Genomic DNA, 27,233 nt, shown 5'->3' with positions numbered 1-27,233 from the left:
ACAAAGTTTGGGGAGGAGAGGTAAGGGGCAGAGAAGATCTTATCTGAGTGAAACAGCTATATCTGATTCTGGAACCCTCTATGCATGGCAGAAGTCCACATACTGACTCTTTCACTCATGAATGCTTTTGGTGGATTTTTAAGAACCATGGTAATTGAGGATCCCCCACCTAAAGTTCTCTGAGAAAGATGCCTCTTCAACTGACTTCTTACATCTTGCCCCTCGCCCCTAGCTTCCGCCAGTCTACCCCACACAGAACCTGTCTTAGGCTGGGTTCTCTAGAGAAGCAAAACCTGTGAAATTATATATATATATTATATAATATATAACATATATTATATACATAATATATATATATATTTCAAGGAAATGGCTCACGTGGTTTTAGAGGCTGGCAAGTCCCAAGTCCATGGGTCAGGCATCAGGTTGGAGGCTTCTCCTGGCTGCAGGGGCTGATGATCCCAAGATCAGCAGGTCAGATGGCAGGCTGCTGTCTCATAGGCTGTAGAGGCTGACAAATCCAAGACTGGCAGATAGGATGGCAGGCTACTGGCTCACAAGATGTGGAGGCTGGTGAATTCCAAGACCGGCAGGTAAGCTGCTAGATCAAGTTCCAAGAACTGAAAGTCAGATGATGAGGAGCTGAATGCAGGATCCAGAGTGAGAACCTTGCTGGAACATCCATTTATGTAGTGGAGGTAGGCCACACCCCCAAGGAAACTCCCTTTCAACTGATTGGCTGCTCATACCGGATCTCAACATGGAGTTGATTATGTAATTACATAACTGCCAAACTACATCATAACTGCCAAACCACTGAGAATCATGGCCCAGCCAAGCTGACACACAACCCTAACCATCACAGTATCCTCAACTGGGAATACCATTTCCTGTTTGGGTGAGGTCCCCTTTGGGACAAACCAAGTCCAGTTTTTCTTCTGCCAGTGTGAGTGTAGCTTCCTCTATATCCTGTTCTCTCTTCTCAGCCAATGCTAGGTAAGCTCTTACTTTTAGACTTTTTTGGACTTAAGCTTCAAATCCTCATATTCCTAACTTGTAGGGAACACATAGCGTCGCTATGAGTTGGAATCGACTCGACGACAGTGGGTTTTTTTTTTTTTTAAGGGAACATATGCAAGCTTTAAGTGGTTCTCTGAAGTGCCACTTTCTTGACTTGGAGGCAAAAGGAAAGTACCCTTCTCCCTGAAGGAGATGAGGGAAAATATCACAACATTCCAACAACTCTGTCTCTATAAAAAACTATTGATCTTCTATAACAACCACATTGATGGTTAGCTTTCTGTTCTATATCATGGAGGACGGACTAGCATTAGAGAACCTGTCTTTGGTCACCTCATTTGGAAATCCTGTATATGGTAGGAAGAAGATAGTAAAGGAAGAGGCCTCCAACTTACAGTGGGTTCAGGGAGATGCCTCTGGGAAAGAAAGAAGGTTACCCAGTTGACAGACTTCCTGGCAAAAAATGATTTTCTTGCAGGAGAGTCTTTATCTCTGGAAGGTTTTAGCAGGATATATCTGATCTCTCTAGGACTATTTATAATAAAAAAAATCTGGAATTCTTGGATTTTTGGGGCCTGGTTCCCTGGAAAATGTCATTTAAGCTAAATAACTATCTGAGTATAAAATGGAGATGTTCCATGACTGAAAACAACATCTTTCTATGTAAGTAATAATATCTCTGTATACACAACTTTGAGACCTCATAAATTAATCTTAGCCAAAGTGCATTTTCATTCTGTAAGGACAGACCTGATGTAGTCACGGTTCAGTGGTAGAATACTTGCCTTTCAGGAGGGGGATCTGCACAGCCGCTAATCATCAGTCATTGGGGGCTTGTTTGTTGCTATGATGCTGAACGGGTTTCAGCAGAGCTTCTGGACTAAGACAGACTAGGAAGAAAGGACTGGTGACCTATTTCTGAAGATCAGCCAATCAAATTGCACACAAAGGTGTGCAATTGTTCATAAGAATAGCGCAGGACCTGGCAGTATTTTTTTTTCATTGTGCATGGAGTCCCCATGAGTTGGGGGTCAACTCGACAGCAGCTAACAAGAAGAAGTAGAAGAGGTCTGGGGAATTGTTTCGGGAATCCTGGACCCCTCTCTGCTTTGCCTCTATCTTGTGATTACATCTATTGTTGGAATTATTATTAAAGCTTGAGTCTGCATAAAATCTCTGATTCATGAGAGCCTGAAATGACAATCCAGTCTTCTCTGTTCTCTCAGACTTGAAATCTATATTTTTTTCAACTTTGGAGCCTAAAGAGAATTCTTTTCTACTGAATATGCTTGGAGCCCTGGTACTACAATGATTAAGAGGTGTGGCGGCTGACCAAAAGGTTGACTGTTCAAATCCACCAGCCACTCCTTGGAAACCTTATGGGTCAGTTTTACTACATCCTAGAGGGTCTCCATGAGTCAGAATTGACACCAGCGGGTTTGGTTTGGTTTTGGATATGCTTACCATAACCCATTGCCATCGAGTCGATTCTGACTCATAGCGACCCTATAGGACAGAGTAGAACTGCATGATAGAGTTTCGAAGGAGCGCCTGGCAGATATGCTTACTTTATAAATAATAAAAGGGTAAAGAAACTTTCTTAATTTTCTTGGATTTGTTTAGGGACACAAATCTGACAGTACTTCCTAAGCATTAGGCTTTTCCTGATCCTAATGTATAGTATGGCACACATTGAGGGAGGCCTCTCTAATTGATCTTCACTAGATGATGATGAATGGAGACCTGGTAGTACAGTGGTTAAGCACTCGACTACTAACTGAAAGTTTTGGCTGCTAACTGAAAGGTTGGCAGTTCAAACCCGCCAGCTGTTCTGCAGAAGAAAGATGTGGCAGCCTGCTGCTATAAAGATTCACAGCCTTGAAAGCCACGTGAGACAGTTCTACTCTGTCTTACAGGGTTGCTATGAATTGAAATCGACTTGACGGCAATGGGTGAATGGCATAGACGATGAATTCCTTAAGGGCAGGGCCATGTGTTACTCACTTAGGATCAGCAGTGTCTAGCATGAAGCAGCTACTGAAATAAATGAGTAGTGGTGATTTTAGTTGGAGTTTAAGGTTTGTTCTTTGCTGGAGTTTAGGGAGTTTATGGGCCTGAGATAACATTTAATTTTGTCTTAAAGGCTCTATATATTGGCTGTAGGAAAAGGCTGTGGCACAAGCTTGGGCAAAGAGAAAGCAGAGGACGCAGAGAAGATTAAAAAAACACACCAGCTGCCCTCAATTAGAACTGTGCTCCACAGGATTTTTGATGGCTTATTTTTGGGGGAAGTAGATTGCTAGGCCTTTTTTCCGAGGCATCTTGGGGTAAATTCAAACTGCTATCCTTTTGCAGTTAGCAGCTGAACATGTTAACCATCTGGACCTCCCAGAGGCTCTGCATCAAAGGACAGCTTATACCTGTTCCCTTGCTGATTTTCATTCATAAGTCGCAGACTTGTACAGAGAAGGGCCTCAGAAAGAAGGAGCTGCTTTCAGAGGATTATCATAACACATGGGGTGTAAATTATTTTGATTTGGTACCTTGGCTTCAAATCACGTCGCAGATTCAGGAAAACAGGCATGCTCCCATTTGTTATTGGGGAATCATTGCCTAGACAGTGGGAGGACTAAATGGAATACAGAATTGTACAGTTGCCTTGACGGTTTGGCTACTTGGGAAGTACAAGGTACCCTCAGCCTTGGCAAGAATCAATGTTCTCATGTGGATACCAAAATAAAAAAGCACTTTGCAATGAAGTCAATTCCAACTCACGGTGACCCCCTGTGTTACGGAGTAGAGCTGCTCCATAGGGTTTTCTTGGATGTGCTCTTTGCAGAAGCACGTGGCTTGGTGGGTTCAAACCACCAACCTTTAGGTTAGCATTCAAGTGCATAGACTTTATGGTGAAAATCATTATTAGAAAAGAAAAAAGAGAATGAGCACATATTGTTAAAAAGTACAATTTTCCAGCAATATATAATAATTCCAAAGTTTAAACTTATGGACACCTAATAAGATTGCTTCAAAATATATAAAGCAAAAATTGACAGCCTACAATGAAAAAACTGACAAATCCACCATCGTAGTAACAAATGTGAACATATAACACCTATCTATATAAGAAGTAGACCAAAAGTTGGCAATGATATAGAGTGTACAAACAACACAGTTAACGCAAGGGATGTTAAGGACATATAAAAATATTTCTTCCAGTACAATATTAATAGCTTTGAGTTACTTTCTAGTTTTTTTTTTTTTTTTTTTTCCATCAGAAGGATTCACCTTAGCATTTCTTGTAGGGCCAGTCTGGAATACTATGCTGAAAGTTCTTGCCAGAACAATTAAGAATGATTCTTAGAAGTCTAATTTTGAATGTAGGGGGGAAAAAAAGGCCCCTGAAGATCATTGTGAGACCATTTTTATAAATATCAAAAGAAGCAAAACTAAATCACTATCATTCAGAACTAAATACATATATGATTAAATTTTTTTAATCATTTAATCACAAAATTGCTATAATCAAAGTATAGGATGGCGGTGACCTCTAGGAGAGTGAGCAGATTGCATCTGGGCATAGGAGGCATCAAGGTAACTGTCAATGTTCCTTTCCTTTTCTTGGTTGGTAAGTGTGTTTTTGTTTTAATAATATTATCTAAACTATACATGCGTTTATATAGATTCTCTTTCTCAATAGGATATATTTCTAAATAAATGAAGAAAGTAATCTCCTAACAATAACTAAAAAGATTAAATGTAGCTAATTTTCACAATAATGAACACATCTCCAGGATAATGGACTACATCATGAGTTAGGGAAATTCGATGTCTCTATTGCCTCATTTGCTTTATTCCATTAAAATATCCTGACTTACTTTTTAAGCTTTAAAAAAAAAATTCTCTTTCTCAAATTCTTCAACCCTATCATGCTCTGACGATCCTTGGATGACACAAATAGTTTGTGCTCAATGACTAACCTAAGGGTTGGAGGCTCAAACCCACCAAGGAGTACCATGGAAGAAAGGCCTGGCTATCTACTTCTGTAAAGATTATAGCCAAGAGAGCCCTGTGGAGCTCAGTTCTGCTCTATAACACATGAGGTTGTCATGAGTCAGATTGACTTGATGGCAATGTTTTGTTTTTTTAATCATGCTCTGACACTCATAATTATGGCCTAAGATATATACACATTTTTAATATCTTCTTATATTTCTGGTGAAAGTGTACACAGCAAAATAGGTTTCCATTCAACAATTTTTACCATATATTGTTCAGTGACATTGGTTACATTCTTTATAATGTATCAACATTCTTATTATTTCTATACTAGTTGTTCCATTTCCAATAACCTAATCTTTCTGTGTCTCTACCTTCTCATGTATGCTTTAGCGTATTTGTTGACCATTTGGTCTCACATAGATGATTTTTTTTTTTTTAAAGTGAAGTACTCAAGTGTGATATTCATTACTTTATGAACTAACCTATTTAGCTGAAAGGTGACTTGCGGGAATATTTTTGGTTCAAATTTCAAAGAGTATCTCAGGGCAATAGTCTCAGGGATTCCTTCAGTCTCAATAAGTCCAATAAGACTGGATTTTTTGAGAGTTGGGAGTTCTGTTACACATTTTTCTCCCTTTCTATCAGGATTCGTCTATTGAAGCCCTGACAAGAACCTTCAGTAGTGGTAGCCTGGTACCATCTAGTACCTCTGGTCTCAAGGTAGAGGAAGCCATGGCTCATGTAGACAATTAGTCCTGTAGACCACTCCCTTTGAATCTTGGGTTTCCTTCTTTCTCTTTTGCTCCAGATGAGTAGAGACCAAGAGCTATATTTTAGATGGCCACTCACAAGCTTTTAAGACCTCAGAGGCTACTTATCAAAGTAGGATGTAGAACATAAACTTTGTGAACTATATTACACCAGTTGACTGAGTTGTCCCATGAAACTATGGCCCTAAGTGGCCTAAGACATATTTAGCTAACAAATTACTACTCTTTCAAATAAAAATATACGTGCAAATCATCTTTCAGATTATTATTAGGACACTTTCCATTATATGGTCAATAATTTTGAGACCAGCGTTATTTAGGTGTCTTAAGACCAACGCCTTTATTTGATGAAGGCTTCATAACAACAGCAACAAAAAATAGATCTGTCAACAAGAAGTATCACAAGCATTCAAGGCTCAAAGACATTAGTCTTTGGGATGTCATTGTTTGGCCTCCCAAGTAACAATGTGCTTCACACATGAGGTAGAGGATGGCCCCCGGAGCACTATTTCCAAATCTTTCCTCCATTACAGGAGTTGCTTTTTTTAACAAGGAAGGTATATGGTAAAGCATCGAAGTCACATGGATGTATTTGTTTTCTCTATTTTTATTATTGAATAGGACACATACTCATATCTAGCTGACTTAGTGCTTCCCTTCGTTGCTGCATTCGAAAGGAATTTTTTTTTTCTTAAGTGACATCACAAGACCTCGTTATGATGTTTCTCAAAGGATCACGAGAAGAAGGATATTCTAAGAGGCTTTGTCTGAAGGATGGTCATTGGGAAGCTCTGCGGCTTACCGACACCTACTTTGGTGACACTGATTCAACTTACTCTCTGACTCTGTAGTTGGAAACAGATGCTAAGCTTGCAGGAGGCAAGCAACAGATATATTCACCACTACTCTTAGGGTTCTCTGAAAGAGCAGAGCTCAGGCATTTGCCCTTCTTTGAATGCTTGTGCTGTTTTCTGTACAGTTATTTAGCAAAACCATTTGGGAACTGTGATATCCTAATGCTCAACTACTCAGGGACAATATTCCAGGGATACTGAGAGTCACAGAGTAAACATAATACTTCATCCAGGAGCTTTAACTTCACCCAAATTTGGAGGTGAAAATCTAGATAATCTGGTTGTTGTTGTTAGGTGCCAAGTTGGACTTGTAAAAAAAATGGCAGCATGGAGGAATCCAATCTCCTTGTCTAACTTCACAAGGTGAAGGAGAGAATCAAGATTATCAGCATCAGCCCAAAGCTGATTGCTATGAGGTGAAGGTCAGACATACCTCCACTCTCCAATCTTTTTACCAATTCTGACACCAGCAGTCCCTCACTTGGTACTCTCTACTTCTTTACCAGGTTCAATAATTTTTTGGAGTGGCCACACAGAACTCACAGACCATGGGGTTTATTAGGGAAGTAACAGGTTACAATTTAGGATCAGGAATGACTCAGGATACAGTCCTTTGGTCAGGACAGATTCTCAGCCATACCCACAGGCAGACCTCTCTCTTTCTGTCTTTCTCTCAGCTCCCTGGCCCCTCAGCCCCTTGACCCAGGCTCTGCCCTGCTCAGGCAAGTGTTACAAAACTCTTTAGCTCTGCCAACAAGTGCCTGGAGGCACCCCACTCTGCGAGTAAGCCTCCTGCTCATAGGTGCTCAGCTATCTCACTCTGTGGGTTGGCACACTCACTGTAGCCGCCTTGCTCAGTGGGCCGGGAAGCCCATCATGCCATCTCATATCAGTCTTCTGGTTCTGCTGCTGACGTTTCTTTGCCTCTGGATTCTGCCATGCTTGCCACTACTTCTCACCATTTCTGGTGTTACAGCTCTCTCTGTCTTCTGGGTCCTGGGTCTAGAAGTTTCTCAATGCAGGAACCCTGGGTCCAAAGGATGTGCTCCACTCCTGGCTCCTCTTTCTTGATGATAGTGAAGCTGCTTCTGACTTCTGGGTTTGGCTCCCTTTAAGCCCAGCAGGATGGCAAAATTGACCAATCCCCTTGTTAGGGTTCCATGCACCTTATTTGCATAAACCTACCCCTTCAGGATTCCATCCACCTTATTTGCATTGTTAGTAAACTGTCCAATCCCCTTTGCAGGCCACAAGCACCTTATTTGCCATACCACCCAATCATTTTGTGGGAGTCACAAAGCCCGTGGCTACAAGAGCCATATTAAATAATTCACTGTGCCACACATCCCACGTGACAGAATAACATTGCCTCATAGGATTTTCTTGGCTCTAATCTTTACGGGAGAAGATTTCCAGGTCTTTTGCCACAGAGCTGCTAAACCCAAAACCCAAACCCATTGCTGTCAAGTTGATTCCGACTCATAGCGACCCGATAGGACAGAGTAGAACTGTCCAATAAAGTTTCCAAGGAGCGTCTGGTAGAGTCAAACTGCTGACCTTTTGGTTAGCAGCTGTAGTGCTTAACCACTATGCCATCAGGGTTCCTGCAGAGCTGCTGGGTGTGTTCCAAGTTAGCAGGTGAGAGCACTTAACTGTTGCACCACCAGGGCTCCTAGATAATCTGGTAAGAAACTTATATCATTTTTGCATAAAACAAATACAGTTCAAGTTTTAGATTGTACACCCAATTTTTTACACAAATAACGTGCGCCTTGTATGTTTGTTTGCCAGTTGTGCCCTCCCCCCATGAGGTATTCTCATAAATACACTATGCTGATTTGTTTTACAGCAACACGTAAAAAATAATTGGTATAGTGGCACTTACGAAAATACCTCGTGGAGGGAGGGTGTGGTTGGCAAACAAATGTAGAAAGTGTGTGTTATTTGCCTAAAAATATGGTAGCCTTGCTTTACTTTTGGCTACTTTTTCAAGGAAGTGTTTCTTAGTACCACATACTGCAATCACCGCAAAGACATCTTGAACGCTGCCCAGTCCTCAGAGGAGATATCACTCCAGCGACTCCCAGCATTCTCCCATCCTACTGCTCCATCAGTAGGGGGGCTCAGTGCCAAGTGTGTATGGTGCACTCAGAAAGATGCACGTGAGACACCGTGGGAGATGTCAGTGTTAAAACTGAGTCCCTATCTTCCAGAAATAATCTCTCTACTAGGACAATTTTGAGTTTTGAATGATGCTGAATTCAGTTTATATTTCACACATCTAAAATAAATCACCTAACCTTATAGCTCAGTTTTCTTATTTGCAAAATGGGGTAATACCTCCTTTCAGGGCTAGATGATTTGAATAAATAATACAAGTCATCTGCGATAGTGTCTGGTATATAGATGACATTCAGTATGGCAGCAACTACTTCCTTGTATGAAACTTACATACAGTTACATGTGGCAAATAAACCCAAGGATTTATTGATTCTTGTAGAACAAAATGTAGAAACCAAGAGCTACAAGCAGTCCCCGGATGGTGCAAAAGATTACCGTGCTCAGCTGCTAACTGAAAGTTTGGTGGTTTGAGTCCCCCAGAGGAGCCTTGGAAGAAAGGCCTGGATCTACTTCCAAAAATTAGCTGCTGAAAATCGTATGAGCACAGTTCTACTCTGGCATAGATGGGGTCTCCAGGAGGGCTCTGTAAAATCCAAGGAAATAGAGATCATCAATGGCACAGTCACTGGCCACAAACCAGCCAGATGTTTTCTTCTTCTTTCTTCTTCTCACCTGTTCAGTCCTCACCTGACTTCCAGCAATCACCTCCATTGAACCATGGAAATACAGATGCTCTTCCTTAGAATTTCCAAAATTCAAAGAATGGTTTTATCTGCAACAAAGTCTCTGTTTTACCTAAGGCTACTTACCAATCAGTTATAGAATTCCCATAGGCTCCTTGTTGCTGAGTAGATCCACTGCCATCAAGTCGATTCCAACTCCAAGCAACCCCATAGAGTTTCCAAGGCTGTAAATCTCTACCGAAGCAGACTGCTGCGTCTTTCTCCCACGGAGCCGCTGGTGATTTCAAAACGATGACCCTTCTGTTAGCATTCTATCACTTTAGCCACTGTGTCACCAGGGCTCCTTGCTGAACAGAGGGCTACTGAATTTTTCATGGATCACACCTGCTTTGCATTTGCTTCCAGTTACAGAACATTACCCCATTTTTTGAAATTTCCTGCCAATCACGCGGATATATGGAAGCCCAGGACTGCGGGCACAACATTCTTTAGACCAGTATCTCTCAAACTTTGGTGCATAAAAGAATCACCTGGGGATCTAGTTAAAATGCAGATTGTGACTCACAGGTCTAGGGTGGGATCTGGGGGTCTGTGATTCTAACAAGCCCTCAGATGGATGTTGGTGCTGCTGGTCCACAGAGCATAGTTTGAAGAACTAGAAGAGCAAGACCCTGTCCTAGAACAAGGTGGGATGTGCCATGTTTCAGGCTTCTCGACTGCTTACTCACTTCTTGCATGTTATGTTCTCAATAAGCAACTTTGCAAAGCTCCTACAGTGCCCCCAAGAGAGTCCCAGCTAGTGGATAATTTTTAATGAGTATTTAAAGACCAAAAAGTCCCGGCTACTTCATGCTGCACGGGTTTCCGGATGCACACTGGGTCAGTTAAACCCGTGAGTCTGAGGATTTTGCTAATTGGTGAGGTCTGCTCTTATACCTATAACAAAGAAAATGGCATGTATATTTTATGAAAGTTCATTGAATTATGTATCTGTGATTACAAAAGATTAAGGAGAAAGTCAACTCCAGAGAAAATACTGTTTGTCAGCTATGAAGAATTTGGCTGACTCACTTTTTCCTTCTTCATCTTTTATCTTTTGAAAAACCTTGGCCAGCCGACCGCAAAACAGTCCTGGGTTACTCGGCCCCTAGAAGGCAGGAAGATGAACGTTCCTCTCTTTACAAAAATGCCTTTTCTTTTAAAGGTATTTATTTGAAATCTCTTTGCTGTTTTCACATCAGCCCTGAACTTATTTTCCAGCAGAGTGTATATATGTTTTAATCAGCATTATCTCAAGAGGGAATGCCATACTCTAATTAATAGCTCAAGCAATTGCACGAAGTATAACAATTGCCTGACAGGCAGAGCCTTTTGTTAACTATATGATTGCTCTTTGTGCTTGCTTTGTGGAAAAGTCAGGTGATTATCATCTCCAGATAATCAGCATCTGTTGCCAGCTTTCCAAGCAGAAGTGAGGCAGCACCATGAATGCCCATGATTTTGTTCAAAGCTCTGCAACGCAGCATCCCAGCCTTGGACACAGGGGGGCCTGGGTCATGCCTCCTGGGTATTACTCTGAGTCATGGGGATTAAGATGATGAAAGGCTACATTTTGCGATGCTTTAGGGAATTATAACAAATTAAAGGAAAATCATGGTGTGCCCAACATATTCTACAAGGCACAATCCTTGCCTGACTCTGTTTATCCTTGCTATATTTCAACCTCACATGAGAGAAAGCACCTCTAGCTTATACTGAATACTACATGCAGAAAGAATATTGAAGCATAAAGCGTCAGATGGCGGTATCATTTACCAGGATTGTGCCGAGTCATATTGAAGCCTGAGGCAAAAAAAAAAGTGATACTGATCTTGTCTTAATTTAACATTTTAATGTTTTGTTCACCATGGATATTTTTGGCATTAATTTGGATTTTTAATAATATGACATTAAAGTATCATTTGCATTGAGTCTGAATCAACTCGATGGCAACGGGTTTGGTTTGATACTGGGCTTTTGGCATTACCTTAAATTTTGCACCCAAAGTAAGTGTCTCCCCCTAGTCTCAGCCATGTGTTTTCCTTGGTAGGGTGCAGAGGAGATGATCTAAACAAAGGCAGGAAAAAAGAAAATATAAAGAAAAGACTGAGCTAATGTCACACGTGTTTAGAAAGAAGAAAAAAAGCGACAAGTTCGGTTTTATGAACTGGAAATCAAAGCTAATAGGATGTGGATGTTTGCATAGAATCTCAAGGCTGCAAAGCTGCGGTGAGCAGCAGAATGCTTTGAGCACTTTTTCAAATGGCTCTTCCCTTAACGCAAACTCATCTTGCAGATGATTTTATCCTTGTTGCCATCTGACTTTGTAAAGCTATTTTATTTGGGTCTCCTTCATCTTAATAGGTCTTCTATGTAGTATTTTGGCACTTTTATCAAAGTTGAACTTTTAAGGCATGTGATACAAGCATTGAGAACTAACTCTGATAGTTGTGATACGGGAGGTAGGCAGCCCTCCCACATGAAAGGCTATAGGATTACCTAATGCTCACATTCAGAGTCCTTGGGTAGTGGAAATGGTTAACCCGCTCAGCTACTATCTGAAAGGTTCCAAGTTCAAGTCCACCCACAGGTACCTTGGGAGAAAGTCCTGTTGATATACTGCTGAAAAATCAGCCATTGAAAACCCCGTGTTCTACTCTAACACACATGGGGTCACAATAAGTCAGTCGACTGGACAGCAATGGGCTTTATGCTTATTTCCGAGCCAAAATCTTTGTCTTGGCCATTGTTGCTTCCTTTTTTCTTTTACATCTTCAGATGTTCCTTAGATATCCCTGCTAGGATGCTAGGCTTAGCGGAAAAAGCACAGACTTCTGACTTACACTGGTCATATGATACTGCACAAGTTCACCTCTAAGTTCACTGCAACTCAGTTTTTTCTTATGTTAAATGCCACATATACCTTACTGAGTTATTCACAAAATAATGCACGTGAAGATGCTTTGTGAGATATTTATCACTATATTCATGATTGAAGGAGCCCTGGTGCTGCAGTGGTTAAATGCTCTCCAGGAGAAAAGACCTGGCAATCTGCTCCTGTAAAGATTTACAGTCTAGGAAACCCTTTGAGGCAATTCTACTCTGTCCTATGAGTCCAAATTGACTCAACGGCACACAACACACATAAGTTCATGATCATGGATTAACCATGAACTCACTAAGGTCTACACAGAGAATACTCATCCAGATTTATCCATATGTAGTAAACTGTAACTAAGAAATACATGTTGCTGTTGTTAGGTGCCATCAAGTCATCTCATAGCAACCCTAAGTACAACAGAATAAAACACTGCCTGGTCCTGTACCATCCTCACAATCGTTGCTATGTTTGAGCGTGTTATTGCAGCCACTTTGTCAATCCATCTCATTGAGGGTCTTCTTCTTTATCACTGACTCTCCACCAAGCATGATGTTCTTCTCCAGGAACTGGTCACTCCTGATAACATATCCAAGGTACATGAGATAAAATCTCACCATCCTAGTTTCTAAGGAGTATCCTGGGTGTACTTTTCCAAAACAGACTTGTTTGTTCTTCTGGCAGTTCATGATATATCCCATATCCTCTGCCAGCACCATAATTCGAATGCATCAATTCTTCTTCAGTCTTCTTTCTTCCTTGCCCAGCTTTCACAGGCATACGAGGTAATTAAAAACACCATGGCTTCGATCAGGTGCACCTTTGTTCTTAAAATGACACCTTTGCTTTTTAACACCTTAAAGAGGCCTTTTGGAGCAGATTGGCCCAATGCAATACATCGTTTGATTTCTTTCTTTTTTTTGCCTGGAAATTTGTAATTCAGTTTATTTTGCACTCATTTGAGTATTCATCTTCTCCTTAACACTGGCCTACAATGAGAAAAACCAAAAATTAAAATGGTTTATAGGAACCTACAATCTAGGTGGAAAAGTTGAGACACAGTAAAGAGTTCAGTAATAATAGTGAACACATTTGTCATGTGCTGGGCTCTGTTCTGAGCACTTTATGTGTATTATCCCATTATCTTCTCACAACCCTGCAGGATAGGCACTACTCTGATCCCCATTTTACAGATGAGGAAACTGAGGCTTGGAGTAACTTATCCAAAGACACAAAACTTATGAATGGTGGAGCTGGGATTCCAATGCAGGCGGTCTGGCTCCTGAAAACGTTTTCTTCAATATTACATCAAGTCTTCATCATCTGTTTTCAGTTTACATACAAGAAACAGCCTTGGGTCACTTAAAAAGGAATGACCACCAGGAGCATCCACTTTAGCAAGATATTGGTGCCCCAGCATTCTGTTCCCTGGTAACTCCTAACCCATTGCCCTCAGCCTGGGAGTAGTATCTTCCCCCCTTCCTCTCCTACCTCTCCAACCCTGTTCCTACTTCCCTTGTCACCCAACGACTAGGTAGAGAGGGGGATAGAGAAGGGGCCAATGTAACCTTAAGGGCCAATCCTTCCCTGCCCATCAGGTTCCCCACCAGATCTGAGTAGAGGGCACTGGTCCTATTGTGTTTTTCACCACAAAGGCCTCCTTCCCCCCGATTCTGGGATGCTATGTCCATGACAGCCCACCACAATGAGGTCACTGTGGCTCAGACACATGAACAGATCTGATATATCAGTCCTTGTTGTTGTTCTTAGGTGCCTTCAAGTCAGTTCTGGCTCATAGCAACCCTACGTACAATAGAAATAAACACTGTCTGGTCCTGCACCATCCTCACAATCATTGCTATGTTTGAGCTTATTGTTGCAGCCACTGTGTTAATCCATTTCATTGAGGGTCTTCCTCATTATCACTGACCTTCTACTTTATCAAGCATGATGTCCTTCTCCAGGGACTGGTCACTCTTGATGACATGTCCAAGTATATGAGACGAAGCCTTACCATCTTCCCTATTAAAGAGCCTTCTGGCTATACTCCTTCTAAGACAGATTTGTTCTTTCTTCTGGTAGTCCATAGTATATTCAATATTCTTCACGAACAACATAATTAAAAGGCATCAGTTCTTCTTTGGTCTTCCAAATTCATTGTCCAGCTTTCACAAGTATATGAGATAATTCAAAATACCATGGTTTCGGTCAGGTGCACCTTAGTCCTCAAAGTGACATCTTTGCTTTTTAACACTTTAAAGAGGTCTTTTATAGCAGATTTGCCCAATGCAAGACATTGTTTGATTTCTTTTTTTTTTTTTTTTCCACATTACAAAAAATTTTTATTGTACTTTAGGTGAAAATTTACAGCACAAATTAGTTTCTCATTCAAAAATGTACACAGAAGTTGTTTTGTGACATTGGTTGTAATCCCTGCAATGTGTCAGCACTCTCCCCCTTTACCTTGACACCACAGGTTCCCCGTGTCCATTTGTTCAGCTTTCCCGTCCCTTCCTGCCTTCTCATCTTTGCTTTTAGGCAAGTGTTACCCATTTGGTTTCGTATACTTGATTGAACTAAGAAGCACGTTCCTCACATCTGTTATTGTTTGTTGTATAAACCTGTGTAATCTTTGGCTGAAAGGTGGACTCAGGGACTGGCTTCAGGTGTGAGTTAGCAGAGTGTCCGGGGGCCATAGTCTCAGGGGTTCCCCCTGCCTCTGTCAGACCAGTAAGTCTGGTCTTTTTTTTGAATTTGAATTTTGATCTACATTTTTTCCCCCTCTCTTTCTGGGACCCACTATTATAATCCCTGCCAGAGCTGTCACTGGTGGTAGTCGGGCATCATCTAGTTCTTCCAGGTTCGGGATGGTGAAGGCTGTAGTTCATGTGGTTCATTAGTCCTTTGGCTAGTTATCTGATTTCTTGAATGTTGCTTCCATGGGCATTGAGGGTGAATCCAAGTAAAATGAAAGCTTTGACAAGTTCAATATTTTCTCCATTTATCATGATGTCGGTTATTGGTCCAGTTGTGAAGATTTTTGCTTTCTTTATGTTGAGGTGTAATCTATACCGAAGGCTGTAGTCTTTGATTTTCATCAGCAAGTGTTTCAAATCTCTTTGCTTTCAACAAGCAAAGCTATGTCATCTGCATATCACAGTTTGTCAATGAGTCTTCTTCCAACCTGATACTACATTCCTCTTCATATAGTCCAGGTTTTCAGACTATTTGCTCAGCATACAGATTGAATAAGTGTGGTGAAAGGACACAACACTTTAGCATACCTTTTCTGATTTCAAACCATGCATTATTCCTTGTTCTGTTTGCTCCACTGCCCCTTGTTCTATATACAGGTTCTGCATGAGCATAATTAAATGTTCTGGAATTCTCATTCTTTGCAATGTTATTCATAACTTTTTGTTATCCAAACAATTGAAGGCCTTTGTGTAGTCAGTAAAACACAGGTAAACATCTTTTTGGTATTCTCTGCTTTCAGTCAAGATCCATCTGATATTAACAATGGTATCGCTCACTCCATTCCCTCTTCTGAATCCAACTTGAATTTCTGACAGCTAGTTGATGTACTGCTGCAACTGTTTTTGAATTATCTTCAGCTAATTTTTACTTGTGTGTGATACTAATGATATTGTTCCATAATCTCTGCATTCTATTGGATAACCTTTCTTTGGAATGGACACAAATATGGATCTCTTTCAGTTAGTTGGCCAGGTAGCTGTCTTCCAAATTTCCTGAGGTAGACAAGTGAGTGCTTCCAGCATTGAATGCATTGGTTGAAACATCTCAATTGGTATTTCATCAATTGCTAGAGCCTTGTTTTTTGCCAATGCCTTCAGGGCAGCTTGGACTTCTTCCTTCAGTACCAATCGGTTCTTGATCATATACTATCTCCCAAAATTGTTGAATGCTGACCAGTTCCTTTTGATACACTGACTCTGTGTATCTCTTCCATCTTCTTTTGATACTTCCTGCGTCATTCAATACTTTGCCCATAGAATCCTTCGATATTGCAACTAGAGGCTTGAAGTTTTTCTTCAGTTATTTCAGCTTGAGAAATGCAGAGCATGTTCTTTCTTTTGGTTTTCTAACTTGCAGTCTTTGCACATGTCCTTATAATACTTTACTTTGTGTTGTTGATCCGCCCTTTGAAATTTTCTCTTCGGCACTTTTATTTCATCATTTCTTTCATTCATGTTAACTACTCTAAGCTCAAGAGTAAGTTTCAGAGTCTCTTCTGACACCCATTTTGGTCTTTTCTTTCCATCCTGTCTTTTTAATGACCTCTTGTTTTCTGCATGGATGATGTGCTTGATGTCATTCCACAACTTGTCTGGTCTTCTGTCATTAGTGTTCAACGCATCAAATATATTCTTGAGATGATCTCTAAATTCAGGTAGATATACTCAATGCCATACTTTGGCTTTCGCGGAACCGTTCTAATTTTCTTTAGCTTCAACTTGCACTTGCATATAAGCAATTGATGCTCTGTTCCGCAGTTGGCCCCTGGTCTTCTTCTGACTGTTGACATTGAGCTTCTCATTGTCTTTTCCCACATACACAGTCGATTTGATTTCTGTATATTCCTTCAGTTAAAATACTTAGAACATGGCTAAAATTCAAAACGCTGACAACATCAAATGCTGACAAGGATATGGAGCAACAGGAACTCTCATTCATTGCTTGTTATAATGTAAAATGCACAACCACTTTAGAAGACAGTTTGACAGTTTCTTACAAAGTTAAAAATAGGCTTACCATATGATTCAGTAATTGTACTCCTAAAAACTTCTGTCCACACAAATACTTGCACGTGTATGTTTATAACAGCTTTACTCATAATTGTCAAAACTTGGAAACAATTAAGGTGTCTTTTAATAGATTAATGGCTAGAGAAACTGTGCTATGTCCATATAATGGGATATTATTGAGCAATGAAAAGAAATGGGCTGTCAAGCTATAAAAAGACATGGAAGAAACCTAAATGTATATTGCTAAGTGAAAGAAATCAGTCTGAAAAGGCTCCATATTATGTGATTCCAACTCTATGACATTCTAGAAAAGGTAAAACTATAAAGACAATTTAAAAAATCAGTAGTTTTGGGGCTCTAGAGGGAAGAAGGGAAGGATGAAGAGCTGGAACACAGTGGATTTTTAGGTCAGTGAAACTATTCTGTATGATACCGTAATGCTGGACACATGGCATTATATATTTGCTGAATCCTATAGAACTGTACAGCACAAAGAGCGAGCCCTAACGTAAATAAACTATAGACCTTATAATAACATATCAATATTCTTTCATGAATTATGACAAATATACGATAGTTATGCAAGATGTTTATAATAAAGGAAACTGTGTGTGGGGTGGGAGGAGTGGAAGAGAGTATATGGGAGTTCTCTGTACTTATTGCTCTATCTTTCTGTAAACCTAAAATAGCTCTAAAAAAAATTAAGTCTAATAATTGCAAAACACATAGAATAATGCTTAACACATACTATTTAAAATGTTTGATATGGAGGCAGAGCCAAGATGGCAGAATAGACAGATGCTTCCAGCAAGCCCTCTTTACAACAAAGACCCAAAAAAACAAGTGAAACAAGTATACTTATTACAAGCTAGGAGCCCCCAACATCAAAGGCAAGCTTAGAAATGAACTAAGGGACACAGGGAGGAAGAGACAGTTCAGAAGAAGAGAGGAGTTATTGGACCTGAATCACAGGGAGCCCTCAGGCACCATTCCTGGGAGTGGCAGCGGTGGGCTGATACTACCGTTCGGCCGCAGTTTCCTCAGGGAGAAGCACCCAGCCACACAGCTTGCTCACACCTCCAGAGCCAGAGAAGGGCACTCTTGGCAAAAGCTAAGTACTTGCATATATTTTACTGCACCCCCCACCTCCAAGCCAGCTACAGCAGCTGACTTCCCTGTACCTGAGATAGGCCCTGGTGAGCGCCTGGAGCCATCCTACCGGCATTGGAGAGGGAATAAATTTGCAATTAGGAGGAAAAGATAATTTGCTGGCTATACTATCCGGGAGAGCTCAGGACAGAAGCAGCTCCTGTCCAGGCACAAATGGTCTGTGAATTTTGAGTACATTTCCCCTCTGCATGGACTTGTTTAGCACTATTTCAGGAGAAGAGGCCCTTGTTGGCAGACACCAACTGTTCCAGCTGTGCAGCGAGAGATGTATGTTTGATGTTTGACATTGCTTTACCTATTAAACAGGGTCCTCACCTAACCACATCAGGGGCCTAAGGGCTGGTAGCTCCACTCAGGTCACCCAGCCACCTGCAACAGAGGTCCAAGGATAACTGGTACTTCCCAGTTCTTACAACCAAAAATATTGGGTGCCCATGGTCCATCTGCAAAACCCACCCACCTATGCACTCTAGGGAACAAGGATGTACTTTCCTCAGATACGTGTGGGGAATGATTCTCAGCTCCCTGCCTTGTTCAGAGTGTGATCCTCTGCTGCAGCCAGATACCGGTACCTACATCAATCATCCCTGCCCCTCTAAGACTGTAGGACAGAGCTTATACCACACACCTGATGATCAGCCACCTGGACACCAGAGCTGAATTCACACAAGAAAAGTGAATGCACTCCTAGACAGATACACCTGATAACAACTGTAGCCATCTGTGGACAGGACGTCAGAGCTCCAAAGGTGAAAATAATCAAGGTAGCTCACTCAAGCAATCCATGTGGGCATATCAAAACAAAACAAAGCAAGAAGCTATGACACAGTAAGAAAAAATAAAATAAACTAATACAATAACTTATAGACGGTGCGGAGACAACAGTCAATATCAAGCTACATAAAGAAAAAGACCATGATCACCTCAACAATCCCTCAAAACAAAGAATAAAGGGATCTTCTAGATGAAAGTGCCTTCCTGGAGTTACCAGAGGAAGAATACAAAAGATTAATATTCAGAACCCTTCAAGACATCAGGAAGGAAATGAGGCAATATGCAGAACAAGCCAAGGGACACACAGATAAAGCAATTGAAGAAATTAAAAAGATTATTCAGGAACATAATGAAAAATTTAATAAGTTGGAAAAATTCATAGACAGAGAGCAATCAGGAATTCAGGAGAATAACAATAAAATTGCAGAAGTAGACAACGCAATAAAAACTCAGAGAAGCAGATTTGAGCAAGTGGGAGGCAGAATTGCCAAACTTGAAGATAAAGCACTTGGCACTAATATATCTGAAGAAAAATCAGATAAAAGAATTAAAAAAAATGAAGAAACCTTAAGAATCACATGGGACTCTATTAACAGAAATAACCTAGAAGTGATTGGAGTACCAGAACAGGAAGGGATAACAGAAAATACAGAAAGAATTGTTGAAGATTTGTTGGCAGAATGCTTCCCTGACATCTAGAAAGATGAGAAGATATCTATCCAAGATGCTCATCGAACTCCACATAAGGTAGATGTTAAAACAAAGTCACCAAGACACATTATAATCAAACTTGAGAAACCAAAGGTAAAGAGAGAATTTTAAGAGCAGTGAGGGATAAACAAAAAGTCACCTACAAAGGAAAGTCAATAAGAATAAACTCAGACTACTCAGCAGAAACCATGCAGGCAAGAAGGCAATGGGATGACTTATATAAAAAATTGAAGGAACAAAATTGCCAGCCAAGAATCATATATCCAGTAAAACTGTCTCTCAAATATGAAGGTGAAATTAACACATTTCCAGATAAACAGAAGTTTAGGGAATTTCTAAAAACCAAACCAAAACTACAAGAAATACTAAAGGGAGTTCTTTGGTTAGAAAATCAATAATATCAGGTATCGACTCAAGACTAGAACACTGAGCAGAGCAATCAGAAGTCAACCCAGACGGGGAAAACAAAAAACATAAATGAAGATTAAAAAAAAAAGCTCAAAACAGGGTAACAGTGATGTTATTATGTAAAAGAAGACAACATCAAAACAAAAAAGGGGGACTAAGAAATGTAGTCATAGATCTTCCATATGGAGAAGAAGATAAGGTGATACAAAGAAATAAAAGTTAGGTTTAAATTTAGAAAAATAGGGGCAAATAATTAAAAAAAATTTTTTTAGAAAAATAGGGGTAAATAATAAGGTAACCACAAAAGAGACAACCTGTCCTACACATCAAAATAAAATACAGGAAAAAAATAGAGACTCAGCAGAAACAAATTCAAAAACAAAGAATATGAGGTAAGGACAATATATAATCTACTCAGAACATAAAATTAAGTGGGAAGAAGAAACTGTCAACAACACACACACAAAAAATTAAAATGATAGCAATAAATTCATACCTATCCATAATTACACTGAAATGAAAATGGATTAAATGCATCAATAAAAGACAGAAACTGGCAGAATGGATTAAAAAACAAGATCCATCTATATGCTGCCTACAAGCGACACACCTTAGACTTAGAGACACAAACTAAAACTCAAAGGATGGAAAAAATATATCAAGCAAACAACAATCAAAAAAGAGCAGGAGTGGCAATATTAATTTCTGACAAAATAGACTTTAAAGTTAAATCCATCAAAAAGGATAAGGAAGGACACTATATAATGATTAAAGGGACAATTTACCAGGAAGATATAACCATATTAAATATTTATGCACCCAATGACAGGGCTGCAAGATACATAAAACTCTATCAGCATTGAAAAGCGAGATACATAGCTCCACAATAATAGCAGGAGACTTCAACATATCACTTTTGGTGAAGGACCGGACATCCAAAAAGAAGCTCAATAAGGACATGGAAGATCTAAATGCCACAGTCAACCAACGTGACCACATAGACATACACACAACACTCCACCCAACAACAGCCAAGTATACTTTCTTTTCTAGTGCACATGGAACATTCTCTAGAATAAACCACATATTAGGTCATAAAGCAAGCCTTAGCACAAACCAGAACTTTGGAATATTACAAAGCATCTTCTCTGACCATAAGGCCATAAAAGTGGAAATCAATAACAGAAAAAGCAGGGAAAAGAAATCAAACACTTAGAAACTGAACAATACCCTGCTCAAAAAAGACTGGGTTATAGAAGACATTAAGGATGGAATAAAGAAATTCATACAATGCACTGAGAATGAAAACCTTCCAGACAGAACCTTTGGGACACAGTAAAGGCAGTGCTCAGAGGTCAATTTATATCAATAAATGCACACATACAAAAAGACAAAAGGGTCACAATTAAAGAATTATCCCTACAACTTAAACAAATAGAAAGAGAACAACAAAAGAAACCCTCAGGCACCAGAAGAAAACAAATAGTAAAAATTGGAGCAGAATTAAACGAAATAAAAAACAGAATTGAAAGAATTAACAAGACCAAAAGCTGTTTCTTTGAAAAACTCAAGAAAATTGATAAACCACTGGCCAAACTGACAAAAGAAAAGCAGGAGAGGAAGCAAATAACCCAAATAAGAAATGAGATCAGTGATATTACAACAGACCCAACTGAAATTAAAAGAATCATATCAGATTACTATGAAAAACTGTACTTAACAAACTTAAAAACCTAGAAGAAATGGATGAATTCCTAGAAACATACTACCTACCTAAACTAACACAAACAGAGGTAGAACAACTAAATAGACCCATAACAATAGAAGAGATTGAAAATGTAATAAGAAAAAAACTCCCCCCTCCTCGCCGCAACAAAAAAGCCTTGGCCCAGTCGGCTTCACTGCAGAGTTCTACCAAACTTTCAGAGAAGAGTTACCACCACTACTACTAAAGGCATTTCAAAGCATAGAAAAGGATGGAATACTACCAAACTCATTCTATGAAGCCACCATATCCCTGTTACCAAAACCAGGTAAAGACAACACACAAAAAAGAAAATTACAGACCTATATCTCTCATGAACACAGATGGAAAAATCCTCAACAAAATTCTAGCCAATGGAATTCAACAACATATCAAAAAAATAGTTCACCATGACCAAGTGGGATTCATACCAGGTATTCAGGGATGGTTCAACATTAGAAAAACAATTAATGTAATCCATCATATAAATAAAATAAAAGACAAGAATCACATGATTTTATCAATTGATGCAGAAAAGGCATTTGACAAAGTTCAATACCCATTCATGCTAAAAACTCTCAGCAAAACAGGAATAGAAGGCAAATTCCTCAACATAATAAAGGACATTTACACAAAGACAATAGCCAACATCATCCTTAATGGAGAGAGCCTGAAAGCATTCCCCTTGAGACTGGGAATTGGACAAGGATGCCCTTTATCACCACTCTTATTCAACATTGTGCTGGAGGTCCTAGCCAGAGCAATTAGGCAAGATAAAGAAATAAGGGCATCCAGATTGGCAAGGAAGAAATAAAAGTATCTCTGTTTGTAGATGACATGATTTTATACACAGAAAACCCTAAGGAATCCTCAAGAAAACTATGGAAACGAATAGTTCACCAGAGTATTGGGATACAAGATAAACGTACAAAAATCAGTTGGATTCCTCTACACCAACAAAAAGAACTTCAAAGATTGAATCACCAAATCAATACCATTTACAGTAGCACTCAAGAAGATAAAAGACTTTGGAATAAATCTTACTGGAGACATAAAAGATTTATACAAAGAAAACTACAAAACACTTCTGCAACAAACCAAAAGAGACCTACATAAGTAGAAAAACATACCTTGCTCGTGGATAGGAAGACTTAACATTATAAAAATGTCTATACTACCAAAAGGGATCTATGGATTTAATGCAATTCCGATCCAAATTCCAAAGACGTTTTTTAATGAGATGGAGAAACAAATCATCAACTTCATATGGAAGGGAAAGAGGCCCTGGATAAGTAAAGCATTACTGAAAAAGAAGAACAAAGTGGGAGGCCTTGCTGTACCTGATTTTAGAACCTATTTAATGCCACAGTAGTCAAAACAGCCTGGTACTGGTACAACAACAGACACACAGACCAATGGAACAGAATTGAGAATCCAGACATAAATCCATCCACATGTGAGCAGTTGGTATTTGACAAAGGCCCCAAAACAGTTAAATGGGGAAAAGACAGTCTTTTTAACAAATGGTGCTGGTGTAACTGGATATCACACCATGCACAAAAAATAACTCAAAATGGATCAAAGACCTAAATATAAGATCTAAAATGATAAAGATCATGGAAGAAAAAATAGGGACAACTTTAGGAGCCCTAATACATGGCATAAACAGTATACAAAACATTACTAACAATGCAGAAGAAAAACTAGATAACCGGGAGCTCCTAAAAATCAAACACCTATGCTCATCCAAAGACTTCACCAAGAGAGTAAAAAGACTGCCTACAGACTGGGAGAAAGTTTTTAGCTGTGACATTTCTGATCAGCCCCCGATCTCTAAAATCTACCTGATACTGCAAAAGCTCAACTTGAAAAAGACAAATAACCCAATTAAAAACTGGGCAAAAGATATGAACAGACACTTCACTAAAGAAGACATTCAGGTAGCTAACAGATACAAGAGGAAATGCTCGCGATCATTAGCCATTAAAGAATTGCAAATCAAAACTACAGTGAGATTTCATCTCACTCCAACAAGGCTGGCATTAATCCAAAAAACACAAAATAATAAATGTTGGAGACAATGTAAAGAGATTGGAACACTTATACACTGCTGGTGGGAATGTAAAACGGTACAAGCACTTTGGAAATTGCTTTTGCGCTTCCTTAAAAAGCTAGAAATAGAACTACCATATCATCCAGCTATCCCACTCCTTGGAATATATCTTAGAGAAATAAGAGCCTTTACACAAACACATATATGTACACCTATAATTATTGCAGCACCGTTTACAACAGCAAAAAGATGGAAGTAACCAAGGTGCTTATCTACTGATGAATGGATAAATAAATTATGGTATATTCCCACAATGGAATACTATGCATCCATAAAGAACAGTGAGGAATCTATGAAACGTTTCATAACGTGGAGAAACCTGGAAGGCATTAGGCTGAGTGAAATTAGTCAGTTGCGAAAGGACAAATATTGCATAAGACCACTATTATAAGAACTCGAGAAATAGTTTAAACTGAGAAGAAAACTTTCTTTTGTGGTTACGAGAAGGGGGAGTGAGGAAGGGAAGGAGAGAGGTATTCACTAATTAGATAGTAGATAAGAACTACCTTAGGTGAAGGGAAAGACAACACATAATACAGGCAAGGTCAGCACAACTGGACTAAACCAAAAGCAAAGCAGTTTCCTGAATAAACTGAATGCTTCCATGGCCAGCGTAGCAGGGGCAGGGGTTTGGGGACCATGGTCTCAGGGGACATCTATCTAGGTCAATTGGCATAATAAAATCTATTAAGAAAACATTCTGCATCCCACTTTGGAGAGTGGCGTCTGGGGTCTTAAACGCTAGCAAGCAGCCATCTAAGATGCATCATTTGGTCTCTACTCACCTGGATCAAAGGAGAATGAAGAACACCAAGGACACAAGGCAATTACGAGCCCAAGAGACAGAAAGAGCCACATAAACCAGAGACTACATCAGCGTGCAACCAGAAGAACTAGATGGTGCCAGGCTACAACCGATGACTGCTCTGACAGGGAACACAACAGAGGACTCCTGAGGGAACAGGAAAGCAGCAGGATGCAGACCCCAAATTCTTGTAAAAAGACCAGACTTAATGGTCTGACTGACAATAGAAGGACCCTTGTGGTCATGGCCCCCAGACCTTCTGTTGGCCCAGGACAGGAACCATTCCCAAATCCAACTCTCCAGGCAGGGATTGGACTGGGCAAAGGGTTGGAGAAGGATGCTGGTGAGGAGCGAGCTTCTTGGATCAGGTGGACACTTGAGACTATGTTGGCATCTCCTGCCGGGAGGGGAGATGAGAGTGTAGAGGGGGTTAGAAGCTGGCGAAATGGGCATGAAAAGAGAGTTTGGAGGGAGGGAGCCAGCTGTCTCATTAGGGGAAGAGCAACTGGCAATGTGTAGCAAAGTGTGTATGTTTTTGTGTGAGAGACTGACTTGATTTATAAACTTTCACTTAAAGGACAATAAAAATTAAAAAAAAAGAAAAAATGTTTGATATTATGATCATTTTAACAATTATTCTTATTACCTTCATCTGATTTTTCCAGTCTCGAATGATTTAACTCCTAAACATTATAATTCCTGAGAGACTCACATTCCTTTGTTGCTTATTCATATGTGGCATCTTTAAGACCCCCACTGCAGAGAAATAAAACTCAGGATCTTCAAATCCTCTAGGGCTTCCTTGGCCCTTGTAGTTATGTCCTATGTATTTACTGTTTTCTCTGAGTTTGCCTTTCTTTATCCCTTGCTTGGGGAATGTTGTTTTATCTTTTTATTTGTTTTTTTAATTCTTTTTTGTGTCATTTTTCTCCAGTTTAATGTCAATTTCCATTTTACCCTCAAATTCATGCTCCAGTGTTCTCCCAAACTTGGCACATTCCTTCAACTTCCTCTCTTCTCTTCTTTCCCCAATTTTCACTGTTCCGTCTTTGCTCTTGCTCAGGGGGGCAGATGCACTTTTATTTAACCCCTCTGGGCCCAATATATTTTGGTGGGAAAAGACTGCCTTTTAAGTAATCCTAAAAATAGAGTAATTCCTTGGAGGGATGGGTGATGAATTTAGATAGTAACCCAATAAAGAGAACTTGGATACAAGGCAGAGATGTGGTCATAAGAAAAACATAAAGACTCACCTGGTCCAGTGTTCAGGATGAGACAAGGTATAACAGCAAGGCTGATTTGATTTTGAGCTGCAAACCCTGGATCCATCAGCAATGAGGCATCCCAGTGGTGGGATAGGCAGGTCTGGGGAAGGTTGGGAGGGCTGGTAGGCACAAGGGGGGTGCAGTGAGCCAGCACATGCAGTCATTATGATGCTCAGTTTTTAAATAGGGAAAACAGAGCTATCTTTCTCAATTTGTATTTTTTGACAGAGTTTAAGATTAACGGTTTTAATGCTCAAGTCTGTATTCGATTTTTCAAAGGCACAATTAAATGGAAAATTGCCCTCTAAGCAGCTCATAACAGCAAGAAGCCAAATGGTTTGAATCACAAGACTATTACCAAAGCAACAGTATTACTCTGCACCAATAAGATGGCAAAGATGGGCAAAGAAATTTGGAGGGAGGAACAGCAGTTGGGGATAAGTCTTACAAGTTCAAATAAAGTAATAGTGAAATTCACAGTATTTAAAAAGCCAATCTTTGTTGCTCTGTTCACTGAGCCAAAAAACAAACAAATCCATTGCCCTTGCATCAATTCCCACCCATGGGAACCCTATAGGACAGAGTAGAATTGTCCCACAGGCTTTCGAAGGAGCAGCTGGTGGATTTGAACTGCTGACCTTCTGTTTAGCAGCCAAACACTTAACCACTGTGCCATCAAGCATCAATTTTCTTGTTCTGACTATAGGACATAGTGATAACCTCAAGGATTGCTGTAGGAATTAAATGAGATGATACAGGGAATGTATTTACCACAATGTCCAATGCATAGTTTTCTTTTGCTGCTTAATAAATTACCATAGTCTTAGCAGCTTAAGACAGCAGACATTTATTATCTCAGAGTTCTCTTGGACAGAAGTCTTGGTCTGCATAGCTGAATTCTCTGCTCAGGGTCTCACATGGCTGAAATTAAATTCTTAGTTGATTACATTCCCATCTAGAGGCTTGCCTTGGGAAGAATCCATTTCTAGGCTCATTCAAGTCATTGACAGAATTCGGTTCCTTACTGGCTTCAGCTTGGGGTTGTTCTCAGCAACTATAGGCCACTTTTAAGCCCCTGCCACATGACCTTCTCCATATTCAAAGCCAGCAATA

The sequence above is a fragment of the Elephas maximus genome, chromosome 7 (assembly GCF_024166365.1).
Source record: "Elephas maximus indicus isolate mEleMax1 chromosome 7, mEleMax1 primary haplotype, whole genome shotgun sequence".
Taxonomy (NCBI): Eukaryota; Metazoa; Chordata; class Mammalia; order Proboscidea; family Elephantidae; genus Elephas; species Elephas maximus.
Note: the sequence above shows the minus strand (reverse complement) of the source record.